The sequence below is a fragment of the Engraulis encrasicolus genome, chromosome 14 (genome assembly GCF_034702125.1).
Source record: "Engraulis encrasicolus isolate BLACKSEA-1 chromosome 14, IST_EnEncr_1.0, whole genome shotgun sequence".
Classification (NCBI taxonomy): domain Eukaryota; kingdom Metazoa; phylum Chordata; class Actinopteri; order Clupeiformes; family Engraulidae; genus Engraulis; species Engraulis encrasicolus.
Genome location: NC_085870.1, coordinates 41104954 through 41112453, shown reverse-complemented (window position 1 = coordinate 41112453; position 7500 = coordinate 41104954). Strand labels below are relative to the sequence as shown.

General features: G+C 44.3%; 1 protein-coding gene across 3 annotated transcripts in view; it reads left to right on the top strand.

The window, feature by feature from the left end:
* Positions 1-7500, top strand: part of LOC134462644 (band 4.1-like protein 3) — a 151593-nt gene that overhangs the window by 266 nt on the left and 143827 nt on the right. The window lies entirely within an intron of this gene.

The following is a 7500-nucleotide window of genomic DNA, read 5'->3' as shown; positions in this document are numbered from 1 at the left end:
TGTTTAGGTGCTTTAAACTCAATAGCATTCAATATTTACGACTTTCTGCAAAACTGGAGAAATGCTCTTTCGGTTGTGACTTCAACTTGTCCGTCAGGTATGTAGTCCGGGTTGTTGAGTGTGATACGTACGGGTTAGTCAAATGAAAAGGTGTAATTGCCTTCGTTTCGCGTAGTCGTTGGATGTGTTGCTTGCTTCCGGACAATGATGCACTAGTAGCAATACGCAGGTGTTCAAATTGTTGCCAGTCTTTGTACAGTATTACATGTGTTTGGAAGGCGAAGGTTTAAATAGTGGGGAACAGGGATTGGAATAAGAATGTGAATGTGCATGTGTGTGTGTGTGTGTGTGGTGGGCTGGGGATGTGGCGTCATGGCACGCCAGCGGTCAGTTGGTGAAGTCAAGCGCGAGAGACATCCCAGAGTATTGCACACACCGTGGTGATGCCTCAGCTATTTACTTGACTACTCCTACGTCCTTCCAAAGCTGGCATCCGCCTTCCAATAAGCAAATGTGCACAGCACAGCGGTTTGCCTATTAAGGCGACGGAATGAGAGAGCTAGACTTTGTGACATTCAGAACGGGGGGTAAATATGCAAGTGTACTGTAAGTAGCCTAGTAGAGGGAGTAGTGGCACCAGAATAAAAGGCAAGAGCCTACACACATTATGTCATCATGAGGAGAATCACCGCACCAAACCTTACGTAAATTAAAGATACGGGAATGCATTAGGTCTGCGCCATTTATTCTGCGCGTATTTCATAGCATTTGAACAAAAGCCTCATTTCATTCAGCGCAGGTTCTCCATTTGAAAATATCGCGCGTGCATCTGAAATAGGTTGGGCTTTTCACATGAAGCCCAATAGATATGCAATACAATGTGGATAAAAAGTGTGCGGTATTAAACCTGCTTCAGTTTTAAATCTGCTTACTTGGTCAAACGCGTGAAACGAGTCACGTGCACGCATGGGCGCATAATACATAGCATATTACAGCAGTAATTCTGGTTAAAGGGACATAAGAAATACTTTAGTTTACCAGTTTACTGCTTGTCTTTGAACTACCTTGTGTAAACAAAGTGTATAAAACATGTTATTGGTTAAGATATTGTGATTGGTGAGGGAGGGTGTTTCAGTGGGTCTGTTTTAAAGGTTACACACTGCCTTGCTCAGTGGCTGTTTCATTGAGGAAGCCAAAACATGCTGTTTTAGTCTTTGTTGAGGTGTCCATCTCATATTATCATATTACCCCGAGGTCAAGCTGTGTTGTCACATTCTTGTTGAAGCAGTAATCTATGTTTACCTTTGTTCTTATTCACTACATGACATGAAGTTATAGGTGAGGCATTGTGTGCTTCTCAGCCAGGCTTACCTCCACATACAAGGTTATCGATGCTCAGAGCTGGAAGACAGAGATAAGAGAGATATGAAGATGCTGAAGTGTGTGTGTGTGTGAGTGTTAGCCTACAGCGAGAGAGATGGAGAGAGAGAGAGAGAGAGAGAGAGAGAGAGAGAGAGAGAGAGAGAGAGAGAGAGAGAGAGAGAGAGAGAGAGAGGTGACGCCAACACATATTGTGGTCAAAGGTTGAGAAGCTTTGCTGAGTGCCCACTTACAGTCTGTCTGTCGCTGCTGCTCGTGGTACAGTATGTTTGTGTAACAAAATGTGCTGAGTACAAACCTGACAAGTGTTTCTGTGTGTTGTTGTTGCAAAGTTGCCCGCTGGAGCTAAAAGGGGATACATTTCAGCTGTACAACAGGCGACAAAGCTCTGGTATTGATCGGTGGCATGTGTCACATAGTGTAAAATTTACACCCCTCTCCTCTCTTCCCCTCTCCTCTCCTCCCCTCCCTCCGCTCCTCCACTCCTGCACTCCTGCTGGAGGTCACTCAGACAGAAAGGACAGAATTGAGCTGATTGTTTTCATTTCTCTCTCTCTCTCTCTCTCTCTCTCTCTCTCTCTCTCTCTCTCTCTCTCTCTCTCTCTCTCTCTCTCTCTTTAGTTTCTCTCCCTTTCTCTCTCATTCTGTTTTCTTTATGTCTCTGCCGTACTCTCACACACACACACACACACACACACACACACACACACACACACACACACACACACACACACACACACACACACACACACACACACACACTCTCTCTCTCTCTCTCTCTCTCTCTCTCTCTCTCTCTCTCTCTCTCTCTCTGTGTCACTCGATGCTCTCACCATATGGCTTTCTCTCTCCAGACACCTACACAAATAAACACCTGAAACAAACAAGGCAAAACACAAACACACAGACACACAGACGCACGCACGCACGCATGCACGCACGCACGCACACACACACACACACACCTCATTCTCTTTTTTTTCTGCCTCTTAAACTCTCCACTCTTTTTTTCTGTGTCCCCTTGATATCAATTCAATTTCTTTTCCAACTTACGCTCAGGCTCCCTTTTACTATACCCCAAGGGTAACCTGCTGTCTGTCCATGTCACAGGGCAGATACACACACAAACTAGCAGTACTGTCCACACACACACACATGTGCACACACGCACACGCACACACACACACATGTACACACACTGACATGCACACACACTCGCATGCACACTCACTCGCGCATGAAGACGTGGACCCGCGAAGATATGCACACACAGACTAGCAGTGCTCACTGATTCAGCACACACACACACACACACACACACACACACACACACACACACACACACACACACACACACACACACACACACACACACACACACACACACACACACACACACACACACACACACACACACATATACACTGCCCACCCCTGGCGCTGTGGTCAAGGTGGTGACTAATGGTATTTTCTGCCACCTGTCATGGTGCCCGGGGATCGATTTACTGGGCCACTTTTGGAGGAATTCGTTTCAGTCCAGCTGGCAGGAGAAAAAAAGTCATCCTCCTCAGCCAAACTCGGACTTGGATGGGCGGAACAGATATTTGCCTCAGGCCTCCCATCCCTCCACATTCAAATGGACGGACACATGCAGAGGAACAGTTTGTGGATAGAGCTGATGGAGGCACACTTGTTCCTTTTATAAGATTCAGCACAAGTAGGATACACGTCATGTGATTTTTTCCCCCTTACATATAAACGGCGTGACGTGTGCTATGTGCATTACGCCCCTTTTTGAGGGAAAAGCCAATTGGTGGTAAAACATAAAATGGTTGGTAGCTCAAAAAAGTTGCAGTATCTTCTTTAAGTATATTTGTTGGGTGCTCTTGGATGAAGGGGATCAGTTCAATTCAAAAAGGGAAAATTCCAGGCAACTCCAGGTGAAGAAGAGGAAGTCCATTAAAAGACTGATGACAAAGCCCTGATGAAGACCAGTGCGGTCGAAACAAGTTGGCTTTTTTAATCATGTTTTAGCCCTAAGACAATAAAGGCTTTTTAATGGACTTCCTCTTCTTCACCTGGAGTTGCCTAGATTTTTCCCTTTTTGAATTAAGCCAATTGGTGGTATTGGGAAAGAATAAACTTAAGACAAGGACCTGTAGACTAGCGTTTGCCGTTTATACGTATAGTAGTGAACATGGATTGGATTGGATTGGATTGGATTGGATTTGCCTCAGGCCTGCCCTGAAAACTAAGGTCCACCTCTCCGTATGGACATAGAGACACATGCTGCACAGAGGAACAGCTTGTGGAAAAACCTGGTGAGATAACTTGTAGGCCATGTCAGAAATGATCACTTGTGCACTTACTGTAATAGGATGTAAAGATATTTTTTGGCCCTTACAGGGTGCATTGAGCAAAAGAGTGAAGCTTTTGGGACTGGTGATGCTGACCTGATGACGTTGAAATCCCAGAGGATATCTCTGTCATTTGTAACACTATTTTAGTGTAATTGGACAGCTTTGTTTTGCTGTTAATGACGTAGGGCATGCTATTTACATCCCATGTATTCAGGAGCAAACACTATTGATATCCAAACAATACATGAATTCCCAAGTTTCCTCTGAAACAATGCAACCTAAATGGAGGGTTCTAAAATTGACAAATTACCTCACGGGTCCACTTGAAGCAAATGAACCTCTTGTAGACTTCATAAATCCTACATTTAAAAAAAAGGTTCCAAATGTGTGTATTTTGTGTAATGTGGTATTGTTTTCTGCCCAGTATAACAGTTAAGGGTATTACTTCTTTGGAATCCATTTAACCCGTAGATGAGTAACATGGACATTGATGAATTTGCAAAGATTGCCGCACACTTAAGCTTTTCTGTGAGAAAGTCCATGTGGTGTCACAGAGTGTCCGTACTGTAACTGTGCTGTTGTTGCATTCTTCCTTTGTGTTAGGTTGAATTTTGCTGTTTCAATTTCTGGGGTGGAATTCTCAAAACCAAAGTTGCTTACTACATTAGCTACTTTGCTGTTTTCAATGCATTTTCCCATTGGCAACTACCGAAGTTTCTAACAGGCTAACAACTTCTCTTTTGAGAAATTCACCCCTGATCGACATTCTGGTCTAAACTCAATTTTGACAAAATATGTAGTTTCTGCATTTTTCTTCTGTTGGGCAGTACATCACAGTTTATGATTACAACTTTCTAGGCCCTTGTTCTTCATGTCACAGTCACACAACCTTAACTAGCATGTACAGTTGTCAGAAACACACAGATAATTATACACACACCATTATAACGTACACAGTACACGGGCACTCAGAGACGACACATATCACACATTATAAATATGAACATGGTACCAAGTCCTGTCAAAAATACATTTCTGAGCAAACACATCAGACTCACTTGTATTCTCAGTTGGCAGTGACACAGACACAATGCAATACAATATTCAGTACAATATCATTCCTCTTCCATCTATTGCACTCTCTCTCTCTCTCTCTCTCTCTCTCTCTCTCTCTCTCTCTCTCTCTCTCTCTCTCTCTCTCTCTCTCTCTCTCTCCATGGCCCTTGCCTCATTCTATGTTTTCATGTTTTGTCACATTTTTCAAAGTTGACAGGTTCACACTCCTTTTTGTCAGCAGCAGGGTGGATTATGCAAACTCAAACACACTCGTACACACTCGTACACACACACACACACTCACACTCTCTCTCTCTCTCTCTCTGTGTGTCTCTCTCTCTCTCTCTCTCTCTCTCTCTCTCTCTCTCTCTCTCTCTCTCTCACTCACTCACTCACTCACTCACTCACTCACTCACTCACTCACTCACACACACACACACACACACACACACACACACACACACACACACACACACACACACACACACACACACACACACACACACACACACACACACACAATATCACGCCCTCTTACACACCTGTAAACACCTCCAGGCAGGCAGGCAGGCATGGTCAGGCTCTGCCAAAGTCACGGCGTCAGCTGAAAGTCAGCCTGTAGTGACACTTGTGTTTGCAGAAAAAAAAGAAAACGCTTCTGTTGAAGAAGAAGCCTTTTCAGTGCTCACAGAGAAGGGCCATGAACACAATCAGAGAACAACCTACAGGTCAACTCAATCGACTGAGCTCCAGGCGACAAAAGAACTGGGAACAAGGACTGAACCCTAAGCGCTTACAATTCATGCGTGTTGCCTGTGAAGTTTCTCATTCATTCTGACAGTCTTAGTAAATAGAGTTTGGATGTAAGCTGACAACAGGACTTGTTTGCGGGACTTGAAAGATGTTTGTCCTTCAATGTAAGAGACTTCTTCTCAGTGGAAGACAAAACATCTTTGAAAGCTCTAGAAACATGTTCGCTTGCTTACAAATGAAGACATTTGACTTTGTCGTTTCCATATGTGTGGCAGGCCAGCGTGAAGAAGGGATTAGTGCTGGGGGCATTGACTGGTGGGCGTATGCTTTCATCATAATCACCATAATTATTAGCCATTGTTTGAAAAGCCCCCAGAATGCTCCGACTCTGCTACAGTGTCAGGGAGGGGGAGCAATGCAAAGAGCAACATGTTTTTTTGTGTGTGTTTGTGTGTTTGTGTGCTTCAATGTGTGTGTGTGTGTGTGTGTGTGTGTGTGTGTGTGTGTGTGTGTGTGTGTGTGTGTGTGTGTGTGTGTGTGTGTGAGAGAGAGAGAGAGTGTGAGCAACTGAGTGAGAGAGATTGTATGTATGTGTGTGCGTGTATGCAACACATGTGTTTTTGTGCTTGAGTGTTTGTATGTGTATGTGGTTAGTTTGTCTGGCAGTTGGGGTGTTTGTTGGTCTGTGTGTGTGTTGTGTGTATACTCCAGGGGGCCTGCTGAGACACATTGTGGAATGAAAATAGCCTAACCTCTTGCTCTCACGCTCTCCTCCTCGTGGTCCTGTGTGTGTGTGTGTGTGTGTGTGTGTGTGTGTGTGTGTGTGTGTGTGTGTGTGTGTGTGTGTGTGTGTGTGTGTGTGTGTGTGTGTGTGTGTGTGTGTGTGTGTGTGTGTGTGTGTCTGTCTTTGTGACAGTAGTTGCGTACGTATGTGTGTGTTGCTGGCTTTGGAGGGGGCGCCCGCAGTGTGGGTTTTACAATGAGCGGCTTACTCACTCGAACAAACAACCCTCACACAAAAAAATAAAGCAGACATCTCTCTGCCTGGGTTTGTCACTCAGTCGTGCGTGTCTTTTGGTGATGTATAATACAGCTGTGGTGATTGACATGTATGGGCTTACCTTACCTTACCTCTTAGCTGCCTCCTACTATGTCTTGCTACTAGGGCCCCACTGGTATACCTCAGCTTTACAGCATACTGAATGGCTATTGTTGCAGCGCTGACTGTCAATTCAAGCCTTTCTTGAAGTACAGAATGTTGCCAAAAAAGACAGAAAGTGCGTTAAGGGAAGGTGCTGACAGTTTTATGTTCCGTATTCCATTCTGCTTGACAACTTTGTAATTGCATGGAGTAAATAGCCCCGTTTTTCATCCACAGTGCTTGAAGTGGAGATGTTTAACCCCTTAGCGCAGAGCCTATTTTTATAACATTACTGTCACCAAAATTGTAACGGCTATGTCTTAATCTGTTACTTAAGGCTCTCTGTAATATCCTAGCAATGTTGTTATGATGTAGTTGAGAATTTTTAGCAAATAGTGAATAGGCCCGCCGGCGACCCCATCTGCACTAAGAGGCTACAAACGGAACCAGCAGAGTTCCATGCTATATATCCATACCTATTTTCCTCTAGTTTGCCTAGCTATTTCTTGGGCTGTGATGAATGGAACATCTGATTGTTGTGGATTTTTTGGATATTTCTAGTTTCTAGCCTTGTGCTATAAGACACCTAATGTAAACTCAGCACTCAGCATTCCTGTGCAGTTTCAGGCTTTTGGTGAGAATGATTAGCACTTAAGACTTTCCCATGAAATCCCTCCTCACTATTTGCATAGCCTTTGTAGCTCCAGCGCATGCAGTAATGGATTTTTGCATTGGGAACCTTAAGCTGAGCCTTTTCCCCTCCGCAACCTGCAGTAGGCAACAGCACGCATCAGAATTGCAACTTGTAGT